This window comes from Macrotis lagotis, chromosome 1 (assembly GCF_037893015.1).
Source record: "Macrotis lagotis isolate mMagLag1 chromosome 1, bilby.v1.9.chrom.fasta, whole genome shotgun sequence".
In the NCBI taxonomy this organism is placed as follows: Eukaryota; Metazoa; Chordata; class Mammalia; order Peramelemorphia; family Peramelidae; genus Macrotis; species Macrotis lagotis.
The window spans coordinates 364,253,333-364,271,635 of NC_133658.1; the positions used below are offsets into that span (position 1 = coordinate 364,253,333).

An 18,303-nucleotide genomic window follows, 5' to 3' on the forward strand; every position below is an offset into this window, starting at 1 on the left:
ATTCTATCTGAGTCACAGAAAAGTTATGAGTGTCCATCATTTCTGGCTAAGTATATTTTCTCTAATAAAATTACAATTCTTGAGAGTTATTAGAGTTTTTCTCCCAGGTGGGGATATAGTCAGTTTCATCTTATTGGATAGCATTCTCATGGACAAGTCATGAGTGTCCATCATTTCTGACTAAACATATTCTCTCTAATAGAGTTACAATTCTCAAGAGTTATGAGAATCTTTCTTCTAAGTGGGGATATAGCCAGTTTCATCTCATTGGATAGCAGTTTTTTTCTTTACCCTTTTTTTTTTACCTTTTCATGTGTCTCTTGAGCCTCCTGTTTGATGTCCAAATTTTCTATTTAGCTCTGGTCTTTTCATCACAAAATCTTGGAAGTCTCCCAGTCCATTAAATGTTCATCTTTTCCCCTGGAAGAGAAGGCTCAGCTTTACCAGATAGTGGATTCTTGGCTGCATTCCAAGCTTTCTTGCTCTTTGGAATATCTCATTCCAGACCCCTTCAAACTCTCTCTCTCTCTCTCTCTCTCTCTCTCTCTCTCTCTCTCTCTCTCTTAGTTTTTACAAGGCAATGGGATTAAGTGGCTTGCCCAAGGCCACGAAGCTAGGTAATTATTAATTATTAATTATTTGATAATAATTAATTATTTGATCTCTTAATGTTAATACAGCCAGGTCCTGCATAATCCTTACTGTGGCTCCTTGATATTTAAATTGTTTCTTTCTGGCTGCTTGCAGGATTTTCTTTTTTATTTGATAGTTCTGGAATTTGGCCACTACATTCCATGGTGTTTTCATTTTAGGATCTCTTTCCAGAGGGGATTGATGTATTCTTTCTATAACCATTTTGCTCTCTGGTTCCATGATATCAAGGCAGTTTTCCAGTACTCAATCATGTAGTATTAAGTCCAGGCTTTTTTTCTCTTCAATGTTTTCAGAAAGTCCTATAATTCTCAGGTTGTCCCTTCTTGATTGGTTCTCAAGGTCAGTGGTTTTGCTGATGAAGTATTTTACATTTTCTTCTATGTTTTTGATCTTTTCGTTTTGTTTAACAGAATCTTGTTGTCTCATGAAGTCATTAGTTTCCACAGATTCCATCCATTTTTTTAGAGAAGAATTTTCTTCATTTACCTTTTGCAACTCCTTTTCCAGTTGGGCAATTCTATTTTGAAGTTTTCCATTAGCGCAAGTGTAGGTGAGAGAATTACTTTCTTTTTGATTTGCCTAATTGAGGATTTGAGAGAATTATTCTCATTTTGTATTTGTTAAGTTGTATTTTCCAGTGTTTCTTGTTGTGAGGTGTTAATTTTCTCTTGCAATGTGTTAATTTTCCCTTGGGTTTCTTTTCCATTTGATTTTTAAACAACTTCCTGATTTCTTCAAGGAAGTTTTTCTGGGCTGGAGACCAATTTATATTCTCCTCAGAAGTGCTAGATCTCTCTGAGTTAGAATTTGATCCTTCTAAATATTTCTCTATGGGTCCCCCTTTTTGCTGGTTTTTCTTCATTTTTCTAGAATCTTGTGTTGGGAGAGGGCTGGCTCTTTGAAGACCCTAAGAGGCTTTGTTCACTTGGCTTAGTAATTCCAAGGGCCAGCCAGTAGGGGGTGGTGGTTGATTTCTCTGGAGTGATTGAAACCCTCTCACAATCCTGGAGGGAGTAAGGAAGGAGGGAGGAGGGGCAGCAGGGTCCGAGTTGACCTTGAATAATGGGTTGGAAACCAGTCTCCCTTTCAGCTGAGTGGCTCCTTAGTCCACACCTGTGCCTGAGGAGATGGGGGGGTTCGAGGGGGCTACCATTTGTCCCTGGAAGAGTGCTCCAAAAGTATGGAGCTCAGGTCTCCCACCGAACTGGATTTCCAGGCATACAGACCTCCCCTCCCCCCTGGCCAGAGACTCTGAGGCTAAAATTGTTTCTTGACCTGCCTCTCACCAAAGTCTCTGCTCTGTTCTCCTCTCCCAGTGCACCCACATTCCCCTGAGACAGACCTTGTTGTTAGGTGTTTCCCTAGCTTCTTTTTCTGGGTTTTGTTGATCAAGTTTCTGTTAAAAGGTTTCTTTCATGTTATTTTTGAAGGGACACAGGGAGCACTTAACTCAGTGCCTGTCTTCTCTCCTCCATCTTGACCAGAAGTCCTTGAGTGAGTTTTAAACAACCCATAATAACCATGGACATTTGTCATCTTAACTGAGACTCACTGAGTTGTCCCATAGAATTTCCAAAACTGCTGAGATAGAGCTGCTGTGGGGTCCCTTTCTTTGGCACTTATCATACAGTGTTTCTGTAGTTTGTATTTTTTTTTGTAAGGCAATGGGGTTAAGTGGCTTACCCAAGGCCATACAGCAAGGTAATTATTAAATGTTTGAGGCCAGATTTGAACTCAGTTATTCCTGACTCCAGGGCTGGTGCTCTATCCACTGTGCCACCTAGCTGCCCCATCATACAGTGTTTCTACCTGGCCATGATCTATTTTGATTTTCCAATCAAGCAAGCCTGGTTACTCTGATGTGTGTTACACTCATGTTCCATATAATTAGGATTCTCCTCCATCTTTTATAGTTATTGTACTTTTTTCTTTCCTTCCCTCTACTTATATCCTCTCTCATTCCTGGAACAGTACATGTTCTGTTTATTCTATTGAAGTTCTCACCTTTCCTTCCAGATCCTTTTCAACTGCCATCTCCTCAGGGTAGGGATGGAAACAAGCTTTGTCAAAGTGCCTATTCTGTGCCAAGCACTCTGCTTTACAAATCCCAAGTTATTTGATATATTTTGATCTGATCTTCCCAATCGTCTTCTGAAGCAGGCAGAGGGGATTAAGTGATTTACCTAAGGTCATACATTCAGGCTTTCCCCCTTCCAGGCCAACCGCCTTATCCTCTGCACTAAAGACAATTCTCCTTCCTCAGATTTCTCACAGAACTTTACATGGATCTAGCCCCTTATTCCCTCTTTCTTGTGCAATAGTTATTTTAATTGATTTTCCTCTCTATCTTGTAATCTCCCTGAGAATAGGGGTTGTTTCCTAGATAATATTATGACAGACATAAGACTCACATGATAATGTTTACTGAATACAAAGAACTAGATCATTATCTACACATAGGGGATAGGAAATGAACTTGTGACAATATTGAGATAAGGAATTCCAGGATAAAGAAACTCCTACTGATTCAGATGGGTTACCTTTTCTGAAAACTATAGTCTATGGGAATTACCTAAATTAGGATTTTTATCCTAGTGTTCATGGAAGGATTTTAAGAGGTCCATGAATTTGGGAAAGAAAAATCTTAAATTTTTATTTTTCACTAACCTCAACTGAAATTTAACATTTTCTTCAATTATTTAAAATCATAATTCTTAGAAGGGGTCTGTAGGCTTCACCTGACTTCCAAAGAATCCATAGCACAAGACAGATTAAGTATCTTTTGTCTAGAGCAGTAAGATGTTAAATAACTTGCCACAAGGTCACACAGTATTATGGATCCAAGGAAAGACTTTATCTATTTTTTTTCCTTGATCCTATACCAGCTCCATATCATACTTCTTCCTTGTCTGGGCAAAAGATCAAAGATTTAGATTTGGAAGACATCTTAGCTGTTATTGGATCCAACCCCCAATCATCCCTATTTTATAGATTAAGCTGAAGCCTAGAGAAGTAAATAGTAGAAAATGTATCAGAGCTAGGATCTTTGACTCAAAACCCAGTACTTTCCTCTCTATATTGCAATATTTAAACATTTTATATTCCTCAAATGGTTATAGGTTGTATGAGGGTAAGAGAACCATGTCTTATCTAATATCTGTAGCTCGCAGAAGACTAAATACAAGTCTTTGTGCACAGCTGGTTGTTAATAAATCTTTATTGAAGCTAATTTATGACTGAGGTTGCCTTAGCTTTCTCAGGATCCCAATCACACAGTCAAATTTTATACATTTACACACATGTAATAACATTTAAATATACATACATAAATACATATATATGTATGTATGTATATTTGGCTTTCAAGTATTTAGGAAAATGTCTAGGTCATATGATCTAGAATTGGACAGTAATTTAGAGATGACCTAATCCAAACATCCTCATTTTACATGCATGTAAATCTTTTTATACAGCTGTGCACAAAGACTTGTATTTAGTCTTCTGTGAGCTTTCTCCCTACCTCTATTTGTACCACCCCCCCCCCCCTTCTTTCCTACCTTCCTGGTTTTCTTATCTTAGGTTGGAAGATCAGCAGCTACTCATGAGCTTGAAAACCCTTCTGACTGGCATAAGACTTTTGATCTACTTTATTTACATCCTAACTCAATCCAACCCTCCATATGGGTCCTAGTGGTTCCTCCCTCCCAGGACTTAAAATATTGACACTGAACTTGCTGTGGACACCCAACTAGCTTTACTTCTACTTCCACTCAGAACTCCTGAGCTCAGGTTATCCACCAGCCTCTTCCAGGAATATGCTCAAATACATCTAGTTTTCTCTTTCTGCCATGTTGTTGTCCAGTCATGCAGGTTCTATCTTCAGGATTCCCTTTTCTGCTGATGATCTAACTGAGAGGTTTGTATTCAGAGCATCTGAGAAGAGCCCCCATCCCATAGCTTTGCTTTGGTATATTCATAGAGCCAGTTGTGCTATTTTTCCTATCTGACTGTGTGCCCTTCTGATTCACTCAGATTCCATGAAGAGTACAAAGAAGCATTCAGATTTAAGAATATGAAAATGTTTATCAGGAAAAAAGAAAAATTTATTGGGAAAAAGTGGTTGACAGAGAAAAGTCTAGCAGTGAATTTCTTTCTAGGGGAAGAATTAAAATCGTATGTTGAAGGAAGGATAACTCAGCAAATAACATAACTATATCTTATAAAAAAGGGTTGATACAGAGGAAGGAAAACTGGACTGGTGCTTAAAAATTCTGGGTTCTAGGTTTGGCTCTGCCATGTGACCTTGCTTAGTTCATTCCTCTTAGGAAATTGAGCTAGGTTTAGGGTTCTGAACTTTCAACTTGTGAATTTATATTGTATTTCAATATAGTTAGTTTTTCTTGTAATACTAAATCTTATTTTGCACATTTAATAACATTATTCTAAGAGGAATCTGTAGGCTTTACCAGTTTACTGAATAGGTCTATGATAGAAAAAGGTTAAGAATCCCTATTCTAGATTTTTTTAGAGTTCTTTCTTGCTTGGGGTCCTATCTCGAGCCGTCTCCTGGATACATATCTCTTTCTGGTCTTCAGACATCACGGACTCTCCTTGGGGATGGAGGGCAATAAACTGGACAGAGCACCCGGTTGCAATCTAACAAGCAAGTCTTTACTGGTTACATTTGCAGTGAATATGGCCCTCCTGCTTGTTACATCTCAAATCCCCTACTTCCTCCTGTGTCCCTCTTATATATCACTCCCTAAGTCCTCCTACTGCGTGCTCCAGCCTGTTGCAGAGCCTATCCTGTTTAAGGTGCAGCCTCACGATATCTCGCTTAGACTACATGGCAGAGTCCACACCCAGGTGTCTCATGCTAAAGGCCCACTCCACCCCCAGGACTTCAGGTGGGATTACACTCCCAACACTTTCTAGGTTTAAATTATTTTCTAGATTTGACATTTCTCACATTTTCTAAGTTCGATTAAAGTCTTATTATTCTGTGTTCTCTTTTTCCCAGGTCACCACTATCTTTATTTTTAACAAAATGTGTTTTCTGATTTTCAAACCCTGAAAACAAATGATCAGAGTTAACTGAAAAAAATTGGGAACCTGAGAGTTGAAACTGTCAACTCTGAAAACTAAAACAAATCAAACCCAAAGGCTAAGAGTGACTATAAGCAAAAATGCATTCTTCATTTTGTTGGAGAATGGACACTAGATGTGAATGGCAGTGTTTGTTAAGAGACTGAGGAGAGCCAGATCAGTGAGAATGAACCTTGATGCATATACCAGAGGTTGCTCAGTGAGCTGTAGCTGTGTCAATAAGGAATAATGAGGCAAGTATAAGCCATAGCAGGCTTCATGCCTGGAACCTGGTCCAGACACAAAGGTGCTTATCCAAGATTAGGTCCAATATGGGCTGGTGTGGAACAATTCTGGGATTTTATTGCACCAGAGTTCATCCAGAGTGTGGAGTACAAAGGACTGTTGTCATGCCAAGTTTAGGATACTACCTGCTTGCTAGACCTAACTTTGGAAAACAGGATGTTTCCTGGGAGTAAAAATAGAGTAGTGAAAAGAGAGGGGGTGGTCTTCACATAGGGATCCTAAAGTCATTTTTATCCAACTCAGTCATTCTATGTACTATATTATGTTTTCAGAATTATGCAAATTATGACATTCTAAGTTTCCTCTTAGAGGTACCTAAATAACTGACATTCCTTTTTATAATTTTTTTCTGATGGAAAGAGAAAGTGGATAACAAATGAGAGTAAACAACTGGTTAAGGATATAGTGTTTAGTGGCAGCTAGGTGGTGCAGTGGATAGAGCACTGGCCCTGGAGTCAGGAGTACCTGAGTTCAAATTTGGCCTCAGACACTTAATAATTACTTAGCTGTGTGGCCTTGGGTGAGCCACTTAACCCCATTGCCTTGCAAAAACTAAAAAAAAAGAAAACCCAACAAAAATAAACTAAAAAAAAGAATATAGTGTCTAAGTATGAGATTTAGACTTCAAGATCTATTCTTAAAATATAGCTCTAGTTTTGAGAAACTGTTGGTGAGTCCACTGGAGTTGGAATACTGTGCCTCCACCTTTTCCACTGCTATGGACTGAGGAAAGAAGTTTGAAGCACATTTAATCCTAGGCATAGCCAACTCTGATGCCATTTTTATTAGAAGAGAAGAATTGATGCTTCATTAGAAATGATGGTAATCTTTAGAGGAAATAAACATTCCATCTCATGTAAAGGTTTTATCAAAAGTCTTATCAGGTTGGTATGATTATGGGGATATGAATTATCATTTGGGATTTTGATTGTAACTTTCTATACAGGAAATATTGTTTGATCATTTAGTCATGTCTGGCTCTTTGTCATCCCTGTGTGCCATAGCATGTGAAAACTGCCATTTCCTTCTTCAATGGATTAAGACAAACTGGGGTTAACTGCCTTGCTCAGGGTTACACAGCTAGTAAGTGTCTGAGGTGTTCCTGATTTCAGGCTCAGTGTCCTATTCATTGTGCTATCTAACTGTCCCATGTAGGGTATCTACATGCCTATTAACACTTGGTAAAGAGGAATGAAGACTTCTGGGTTCTGAGTGATTATTGAGTGGTTTATACCCTGAAAAATTGAACAGTCACATTTCCTTGAGTATGAACTCAAGGCATGAGCCTTAAAAAGAAGAATTGGCCAGATGGAAAAGGAGATAAAAAAGCTCTATGAAGAAAACAAATCCTTCAAATGTAGAATGAAGCTCATGACTTTTCAAGGAATCAGGACAAAATTATTCAATACTAAAAGAATGAAAGACTAGAAGAAAATGTAAAATATTTCACTGAAAAAATAACTGATCTGGAAAACAGATCCAGAAGAGAATTTAAAAATTATTGGGCTACCTGAAAGTCATGCTCAGGAAAAGAGCCTTGACTTCATTTTTAAAGAATTTCTACAGGAAAAATGCCCTGATGTCCTAGAAACAGAGGGAAAAAATAGAAATTGAGAGAATCCACCAATCTCTTCCTGAAAGAGATCCAAACAAATAACCCCCAGGAATATTATAGCCAAGTTCAAGAATTCCCAAGTCAAAGAGAAAATATTTCTAGTGGCCAGAAGGAAACAATTCAAATATCATAAAGTTACAGTCAGGATCACACACAGGCCTTTGAAATATCTACATTAAGGGCTTGGAATATGATATTCCAGGAGGCAAAAGAACTGGAATGCAACCAAGAATCAGCTACCTAACAAACTGAACATCTTCTTCCAGGGAAAAGATGGACTTTCAGTGAAATAGGGGAATTTTAAATGTTCCTTTTGAAATGACCAGAGCTGAACAGAAAATTTGATCTTCAAGTATAGGACTCAGGTGAAGCATGGAGAGGGTGGATGAGAAGGGTAAATTATGAGGGATTTAAAGATGATGATGAATTGCATGTATTCTTGCATGGGAAGATGATGCTGATAATACTCATATGAACCTTTTCGTTTATTAGAGCAGTTAGAAGCAGTATATATAGACAAGGCACAGGAGGGGTGCTGAATATGAAGTTATAATATAATGTAAAAATAGAGTCATTGGATGAAAGGGAAATGTCCTGCGAGAAAGAGAAAGGAGAGGTAAAATAGGCTAAGATAGTTTGTATAAAAGAGTCAAGAAATAACTTTGCAATGGCATAGAAAGGGGGAAGGTAAGGAGTAATTAAGGAGCCTACATTCTCATCAGAAATGACTCAGTGAGGAAACAGCATACACACTCAATAGGGTATAGAAATCTTGAAGAAAAAAGAGAAAGGGGATGGGGGAAGAAAGGAGGGATCTAGGTGACAGAGGAGAGGGAAGTTAATGGGAGAGGATAATCAGATGTAATACATTTTCTTTTTTACTTTTTGTAAGGTGGTAGGATTGGGTGGGCTGTCTGGGCCCATGGGACTGGGTGGTTTCATGGGTTTCTGGGGTGGGATGTAGGCTTAGTGCTTCCTGGCCCCAAGGCCAGTGCTCTGTTCACTGCACCACTCGACTGCTCCACAGCACATTTTTGAAGAGGGACAGAGTAAAAGGAGAGAGAAAATATAATAAATGGTCGTGGGGAGAAATGGATGGATGGAATTACAATCAGCAACAGCAACTATGGAAAAATATGGAAGCAATTTCTCTGATGGAGTTATGATAAAGAATGCGATCCACTCCAGGGACAGAGCTGATGGTATCAGAGCACTGACTGAAGCACATTTTTTTTCTCTTTCTTCACTTTATTTCTTATGAGACTTTATATTTTTGTGGGGGGGGAGGGAGGATTATGTTTACTCTCACAAGAATAACATTTTATTTATTAATGTGTAAATAAATAAAAAATAAATACTAAAAAAGAACAAAGAAATTGGCTGAAGGGCTTAGAAATGAACAAAAAGTAAATAGAAAAGTTCTTACAGACTGCTTATGAATGTTCTCCATGGTTCCCAAGGAAAAGGGGAAGTGCAGAAACTGATAAAATACTATTGACCTTTTCTCTTCACCCCCCTTCTTTGCTGTGCTTCTGTGCTGCCAGAATATATCCCCTCCTCCTCACCGCTCTCCACAGCTTGTCCACCTGCAGTCCTGGCTTTTATCTCTTGACCTTGAAATTAGCAGAAAGGAGAATTTAGAGAAAAGACTAGCTCAGAGAGAGAATTGTTTCATGAAGACTAGGTAAAACAAGTGTTAAAAGGGAATTTATTTGGAGTTATAAGAATCAGGAAAGAGACAGTGTATATTACCAAATATTTTTAATAAACAAATAACAGAAAGAAATGCTATTTTAATTTGAGAAGGTTTGGGGGAAATAAATTCTAGAAAGACAAGAAAATCAGGTTAATAATAAAGTATATAATTTGGTTACAAAGAAATGCCAGAGGGACGGCTAGGTGGTGTAGTGGATAAAGCATCAGCCTTGCAGTCAGGAGTACCTGGGTTCAAATCCGGTCTCAGACACTTAATAATTACCTAGCTGTGTGGCCTTGGGCAAGCCACTTAACCCCATTTGCCTTGGAAAAAAAAAACTAAAAAAAAAAAAAGAAATGCCAGAAATAGGGAAACTAAATAGTTAATCTTTTACCAGAATGATATGGTAACATTACAGCTTCAGGAGCTTATCAATATAGGTTCTGATAATGTTAGTTATTGTAGAAAATAATGGGTCAAGTGAGGATTTAAGAACAGAAAGTTCCTCCCCCTCTCCAGAAAAGATTTAGGACTGTCCCATTATGAAAGAAGTTATTTGATTTACTCTATTTGAACTGGGGGAGCAGGGAATATTCTAATTAGACTGTGGGATTTCTGAGTGACTGTCTTGAAAGTTAAACCAAGTAAAATCAACTGTTAAATATTAAAACCTTCGAATGGAAAAATGTATTGTGAAAAGTGGAATCTTGTAAAAGTATGTACTAAAATCAAAAGAGTTAGTGGAAAATTATAATGGAGCAATATATTAAGGGAAAATGCAAGTAGTTCATTCTGAGTAATGGGCTCTGAAAGAATTGGGAAGAGAAAAAAGGGTTGCAAGGAAAAATGAAAAGGCATATAGAGACATTTTGGCATTTTTGAACCATTTGTGAATTATGGAAGTTGGTTTAGCATGTAGAAAGAAAGTATGAGCAGGTTTAACTTTGTATAAGTAAAAGATAGATTTTGGTAACTTTGAAAAGTGATTTGAAATTCAATGTAAGCAGAGAAAAAGTATAGGAGGCTTGAAGTCTATAAGGAGATACGTGTTTAAATAAAGTTGGTGTAATCTGAAAATTGCATTAGATTGCCACTTTTGCAACATCTAACAGTGAATTGATTGGAAAAGTAATAAATCCCATGAATTAAAAAGTTTGATAGTTTGATATGAAAGCAATTGCTAGATAAATGTTAACTGTTTCTTTAAATTGGTTAATTCTTTAATGTGCTAATCTTCTGTACAAAGTATCTGAAAATACATGTAATTGAATTAAGGGATTTAAAAAATATTGCTTTTTTTGTTATAATGTTTTATGGCTCTTCCAGAGTCATAGGAGAAAAAAAATGAATGGGAATGCTATAATAGCTAGTAAAAGAATCGCCTTGATAGAGGCCGGGAGTCTGCCAAAACCATTGTCAGCATAGACTTTTGAGTTATGTGCTCTTTTTTTTGAATTTTTGCAAGGCAAATGGGATTAAGTGGCTTGTCCAAGGCCACACAGCTAGGTAATTATTAAGTGTCTGTGACTGGATTTGAACTCAGGTACTCCTGACTCCAGGGCCGGTGCTCTATCCACTGTGCCACCTAGCTGCCCTGAGTTATGTGCTCTTAATGAAGCTTTGCAATTACTAACGAAGGGGGAGAGATCGCTAGGGATAAGTCATACAGGGCACTAGATAGAGTTTTATTCACAATTAAATATGTAAGTTTGGAAAAACACTTTAAATTAATAGACAAATTTAAGCAAGGAGTATCAGAGGACACGTGAGTTATGTGGAAAGACCCTAAAACAGGCATATGTTGAGGGTCCCATCTCCTGGTAACCTAGGGTTGAGGTTATGCTTTGTGTATCCACAGATCACGGCCAAGAAACAGTCTGGGTCCTGGAAAGAAACATCCAACCTATCCAGAAAAGTAAAGAAGATGCATATCCAAGAACCCCCGAGGAGGCAGCAAAAACTGAGTCTTAGTAGACAACAGAGAAGAAGAAAAATCCAATTATACCACAATTGATTTTACTCATTTGGTCAGGATACAGGCATAACAACTTCACTGCCTGGCATTGGGACAATGGGACTTTATATATGGGAATGGACTGATTAACAGAACATCTGAGGGATAGAACATTTTAACTGTATTGACTGTACTGTGACTTAATGTATAGGACCTGTATTAATTATCACCATGCCAGTGAAGACAAAGGGTTGGGTTTTATGTCGAGCTGATGAAGCATTGTATCATCTTAAGGGTAAAGGAAATAATGCAGTACAAGTTCATCAAGAAAAATGATTTTTTAGTAATATAGTTATAGGGACAGCAATGCTATTGCTGTCTTCTACTTCATTAGCCCTAAGAATACAGACTGTTAGAGAGAAAATAATGACTTATAGGTTTATAGAACAGCTAGCCAGAAATATGACCAGAGCCTTCAAGGAATAACAAAAGATTAATTATGAGGTGTATAAAATGTTAGAAACACTAAAAGAGACTGTAGAGGAAATAGGAGATGAAGTGGAAATATTAAGAGTTCAAAGTTTAATGAAATGTGACTACTGGTATTCTTTTTGAATCACTCTTGTGCCTTGGAATTCTTCCCAATATATTTGGACAGGGATTAGAAATAATTTGGATGGCATATAACTCTAGTTCTAGATACAGAAAATCTTAATGTTATCAATGATATAGATAGAGCCACTTTGTATAGGGAAGAAAATATAGATTTAAGCAAAAAATTGTGTGATTGGTTGTCTTCTCCACCTTGTAATTGGTACATGGTTACATGGTATATTTCTGTTTTCAATTTTGTTGTAATTATGATACTGATTATTTGTTGTTTGCCTCTCATTTTAAAAGCTATCTTTGCTCTGAGTAACTGTGTGGGTTGCACATTCAAGATGTTAAAAGTCAGAATGGAGCATATTGAAGAAGGCTTATAAGATCCTAAGATGTACAAAGAGCCTCCAAGAATGGTTTGAAGCCAAATAAGATGGCCGATGTACTTACCAACCAGTATTCATAAGGTCTTTTATAGTATGTTAAAGTTATAACATTTTGATGACAAAAGTTAGGAACTGGATGGCATGGGTTAAAAGTGTTGAAGACTAACATGCAATTGTGGGTTATTGTGTTAGTATTTGAGAGCTGCATAAGAAGTCCAGATGAAATGTCATTATGACCATTTCTGGGTTCCTGTGACCCTCTTGCAGAAAGCTTTCCACAGAACTCTGCTATGATAATGCAGCCTTGATAAGCCTTGTACCTGAACTTCCTGGGAAAAGTTACATCCTGCATAAGTCTGAGAAATATCATAGATTTGTTTTTCTTGTGTGCTAATGTTGTGGTTTTTTTGCCATAAAGAGCTGTCTGATACTTTGAATAAATGGCATTGCTAATTGTCCTGCTAGCAACCCTACCTGTGTGTACTTGTTTCATTTCTCTCCTGAGCTGTGTCATTCTTCTTGCTGGACAGGGGTACCTGATATTCTTAGGCAAGGAAAATTTTTTTAAAATTTTATTTTAAAGTTTTTCTTTTCACATGCAATAGCCAGTTTCAACATTTACTTCCAAAACCCTGAGTTCTTTCCTTTTGTAAAAAAGATTTTATTTATTTTGAGTTTTACAATATTTCCCTCTAATCTTACTTCTCTCCCCTAATCCCCCACAGAAGGCAATTTACCAGTCTTTACATTGTTTTCATGGTATACAGTGATCCAAATTGAATGTGATAAGAGAGAAATCATATCCTTAAGGAAGAAACATAATGTATAAGAGATAGCTATATCAGACAATAAGATATCAGTTTTTTTTCTAAATGAAAGGTAATAGTCCTTGGTCTTTGTTCACACTCCACAGTTCTTTTTCTGGATACAGATGGTATTCTCCATTGCAGACAGCCCCAAATTGTCCCTGATTGTTGCACTAATGGAATGAGCAAATCCATCAAGGTTGATCATCACCCCCATATTGCTGTTACCCTATATAGTGTTTTTCTGGTTCTGCTCATCTCACTCAGCATCAGTTCATGCAAATCCCTCCAGGCTTCCCTGAATTCCCATCCCTCCTCTTTTCTAATAGTACAATTGTGTTCCATGACATACATATACCAGTTTGTTAAGCCATTCCCCAATTGAAGGGCATTTACTTGATTTCCAATTCTTTGCCACCACAAACAGGGCTGCTATGAATATTTTTGTACAAGTGATGTTTTTACCCTTGAGCTCTTTTCTTGGTCATGAGTTTCAGGTAGTCCAATAATTTAAAAATTATCTCTTCTGGATCTGTTTTCCATGTCCAAAGAGATGTTTCACATTTTCTTCTAGTTTTTCATTCTTTTGGTTTTGTTTTATTGTTTCTTGATTTCTCACAAAGTTATCAACTTCCCTTAGTTCCATTCTACATTTGAAGGAATTATTTTCTTCAGAGAGCTTTCTTTTCTCCTTTTCCATATGGTCAATTCTGCTTTTTAAGCCATTCTTTTTCTCATTGGCCTTGTGGACTGTTTTTTTCCCATTTGAATTAAATTGCTTTTTAAAATGTTATTTTTCTTCAATAAATTTTTTTCTGTTTATCTATCCTTCACCAAGCTGCTGGCTTGGTTTTCCTGATTTTTCCTGTATTGCTCATTTCTCTTCCCAATTTTTTCTCTACCTCCCTTACTGGATTTTCAAAGTATTTTTGAAATCTTTCATAGCCTGAGAGCACTTCCTATTTTTCTTGAGAGTTTTGGATACAGAAACTTTGACTTTGTTATCTTCTGAGTATGTATTTTGATCCTCCATGGGACCAAGGTAACTGTCTATAGTCAGATTTGTTTTTCTTCTGTTGCTTGCCCATTTCCCCAGGCTATGATGTGATTTTAATTCTTTTTTTAAGGTGGGGCTCTGCTTCCAGGATGGAGGAAACACTGTCCTAAGTTTTTGAGGGTTTTTGCAGCTATTGTCAGGGACATTCCCCCAGGGATCTCAGTTTCTCCAAGATTTTATGAGAGGCTTTGACTGCTCTCTTGACCTGAGCTCTGGTCTGTGGATGACACAAGCACTCCCATCTGCTCTGGAGCCTTGAGGAGATCCCCTGCTTCACTATGACAGTATTACTTTCTATTCACTTTGAATGATTCCTGGAGTTAACTAACTATATAAAGTAGAATATAAACCCTTTGAGGCGGATTTTTTTTAATTTTTGTCTTGATATCCCTATGATCTATCAGAGAGTCTCTTTCTTTTTTGTGGAGATCAATGGTGGTGGTAGAGGGTTTGGTTGAGGGTGGGAGGAACTTGGTCCATAGAACTCCTGGTGAAGAAACACCCTTTTCCCTTACAAATCTTTAACTATTCTGTACTAGTTACTGGGACTATTGCAAATTTAAGTGACTTGTTCAGAGTCACAGAGACCATATGTGAAAGACACAAGACTTGAATCCTAGTCTTCCTAACTCCAAGGCCTTGTTGTCTATACAGGTACCATGTTTCTTCTTACCCAGCACATGACAAGTATTTAATAAATGGTTATTGAATTGAACTGAATTGTTGGGGCTCTACGAAGAATCAAATGACTCTTCCTGTATCCTTGGACAAGTCACTTGACTAAAGGATAGAAACCCAGAGTTGGAAGGAATATCATAATAGAAATAGTCCAGTAATTTCTGAAAGGGAATCTCTGCTACAGAGTGCCAGAAGGCATTGTCCAGCCTCCGCTCAAGTATTTCCATTGAGAGGAGCTTTCTACCTCCCAAGACCGAACTTTAGGAAATTTCTAATGATAAATCCCCCCCCCCCCCATCTCCCATCTCCTCTCCTTAGATTGAGACAATCTTGCTTCTGTTTCCTGGAACTGAGCAAAACCAGGTGCATTATTCTCTACACGATAACTCTTCAACTCTTTAAATTTACACTTCCCCTAGGCTAACATTCACAATTTCTTTGAATGATCTTCATAATTTTCTGTTCCATGATGTCTTTTTCATGCTTCCCTTGTTTTGCTATAGTTTAGCAATACCCTTTCTAATACATGCTGTCCATAATGGAATATAATAAATACTGTAGATAGCTTCTGACCACCGTAGAGTGAAGTAGAACTATCACTTCTCTTATTCTTCACATGATTCTTTTTTTAATGTAACTTGAAATCATTTTACTAAAGCCCCCTGAGTTTTACTTCCCCATCTATAAATGAAAGGGTTGGACTAAGTGGATTCTCTTGTCATTTCCAAATAATATTTTATGAATCTCCCTCTTTGGACCTCAATTTTCTCTTCTGAAAAAATGGGGGATATAGCTATTGTTTTCATTTCCTTGGAAGACTTTGATGAATTTCAAATGAGAAAATATCCACTAGTCATAATGTAAAGTGTAAAATGGTATAAAAATGGGAACTTTGAATGTGAACTACCTCATGATCAATCTGAAATTAGGTCAGGGAGAAATATCTAGTGCTCATTCCTAGCAACTAAGAGAAATACCCCCAGGGAATTCTCTGAGGGTCCCCTATCTCTTTTGCAGAATCTTTCATGTCTATTTCTGTTTGCTTATTTTAAAAAAAAAACTAACATCTCATATCCTATACCAAGAAAAGATCAAAATGGGTACAGGATTTAGACATAAAAGACAATATTATAAGCAAATCAGGAGATCAAGGAATAGTTTACCTGTCAGATATATGGAAAGGGAAGCATTTTATGACCAAGGAAGAGATGGAGAACATCATTAAAAACAAACTAGATAATTTTGATTACCTTAAATTAAAAAGCTTTTGCACAAACAAAACCACTATAACCAAGATCAAAAGAAATGCAGTAAATTGGGAAACAATTTTTACAACTAGTATTTCTGACAAAGGACTCATTTCTAAAATATATAGAAAACTGAGTCAAATTTATAAAAAAAAAGTCATTCTTCAATGACAAATGGTCAAAGGATATGCAGAAGCAATTTACAGATGAGGAAGTCAAAGCAATCTGTAGTCATATGAAAAATTGCTCTAAATCTTTACTGATTAGCTAAATGCAAATTAAAACATCTCTGAAGTCCAACCTTACACCTCTTAGACTAGCCCATATGACTAGAAAAGACAATGATCAATGCTGGAAGGGATGTGGGAAATCTGGGACACTAATGCTGGTGGAGCTGTGAACTCATCCAACCTTTCTAAAGAACTATCTGGAATTATGCCCAAAGGTCAATAAAACTATGCAAACCCTTTGATCCAGCAATACCACTACTGGGTCTATACCCTGAAGAGATCATGAAAAAGGGTAAAAATATCACTTGTACAAAAATATTCATTTCAGCTCTATTTGTGGTGGCAAAGAGCTAGAAATTGAGTGAATGTCCATCAGTTGAAGAATGGCTCAATAAACTGTGGTATATGTATATTATGGAACACCATTGTTCTATTAGAAACAAGGAGGGATGGAAATTCAAAGAAGCCTGGAAGGATTTGCATGAATTGATACTGAGTGAGATGAGCAGAACCAGAAGAACAGTGTACACCCTAACAGCAACATAAGGGTGATGATCAATCTTAATGAATTTGTTCATTCCATCAGTGAAACAATCAGGGACAGTTTTGGGATATCTGCGATGAAGAATACCATTAGTATCTAAAGAAGGAATTGCGGAGTTTGAACAAAGACCAAAGACTATTACCTTTAATTTTTAAAAGGTATCTTATTAAGTAATTTGATATCTTTTATATTTTATTTTTTCTTAGGGTTATGATTTCTCTCTCAACACATTCAATTTTGATCAATGTATAGCATGGAAACAATGTAAAGACTATTAGACTACCTTCTGTGGGGTGATGGGAGGAGGGAAGTGAGATTGGGGAAAAATTGTAAAATTCAAAAAACAAAAAAATCATCAAAAATATCAACAAGCATTTTTTTATAATCACAAAAGACACTGAAATGGTCATTGATAAGAGAAAGAAAATAATCATTGAAGTTTTCTTCATTACACAGGGTTGACCTTGAATCTTATAACAAAAGAGCTAGGAAAGATTTCATTTGTTGAATAATATATTTATATATTTTTTCAGACAATGTGGTTAAATGACTAGCTCAAAGGCATACAGATAAGTAATTAAGCATCAGATGTCGGACTTGAGCTCAGGTCCTCATGACTCCAGAATTGGTGCTCTATCTGTTACACTACCTAGTTGCTCCCTAGGAAAGATTTTAGAAGAAATTGTGCAGAATACTCAGAGTTGTAGGGGACTTCAGAACAGAGAACACAGAATATTAGAACTAGAAGCCTACTTAAAGCACAGAATACAGAATGTCAAAGCTGGAAGAGTTCCCTGAATATAGAAGACAGACTGTCAGAGCATAGAGCACAGTGCATCAGAACTGGAAGGGAGAATAAAATACATGGAGTGTCAAGCAGAGACCACAAAATGTTGGAGCTAGATTGGACCTTAATATGCAAAATACAGACTGTCAGAGCATAGAACTCAGCAGATATGACTGGAAGAGAACCAAGAACATAGGCTTTGGAATGTTAGAGCACAGAATTTATAATGTCGTCTCTGGAGGGCGATCTCAGAACATAGAATACAGAATGTCAGAGATCATCTTATCTTATCTCTTCATTTAACTGTGAAAGAAACTGAGACCCAAAAAGAATAAGTTACTTGTCCAAGTTTCAGTAATTTTTGATCTCAGGTAGAAGAATGCTAATGTTCTTGTGCTGAATGTTGAATGTTGAATGGACTGCATGAATATTGATTTATGGTCCTTTACCAAGGCATGGGAGATGTATTAAAATGATCGTGCATAAGCTCTACTTACATCTTGGACTTTAGCTCATGCAACATCTAGAAGACAAATTTTAAAAAGGGTTAGGTTTAAAAAACTTCTTGTATGTAAAGCACAGATCTTTCGACAAACCTAGCCCATTGAAATATGACAGAATTAGAAAATTTCCTGTCAACAGAAGAAAAACAAGAGTT

The 18,303-nt window shown here is 37.0% G+C and overlaps 1 long non-coding RNA gene across 2 annotated transcripts in view; it reads left to right on the plus strand.

The window, feature by feature from the left end:
* LOC141505980 (uncharacterized) overlaps positions 1 to 12,762 on the plus strand; it is a 139,871-nt gene extending 127,109 nt beyond the window's left edge. For both annotated transcript variants that reach the window (XR_012473734.1, XR_012473733.1), the window contains one exon: positions 11,215 to 12,762. This is a non-coding gene — a long non-coding RNA (uncharacterized LOC141505980). The remainder of the gene's footprint in view (positions 1 to 11,214) is intronic.
* The last annotated feature ends 5,541 nt before the right edge of the window (positions 12,763 to 18,303 follow it).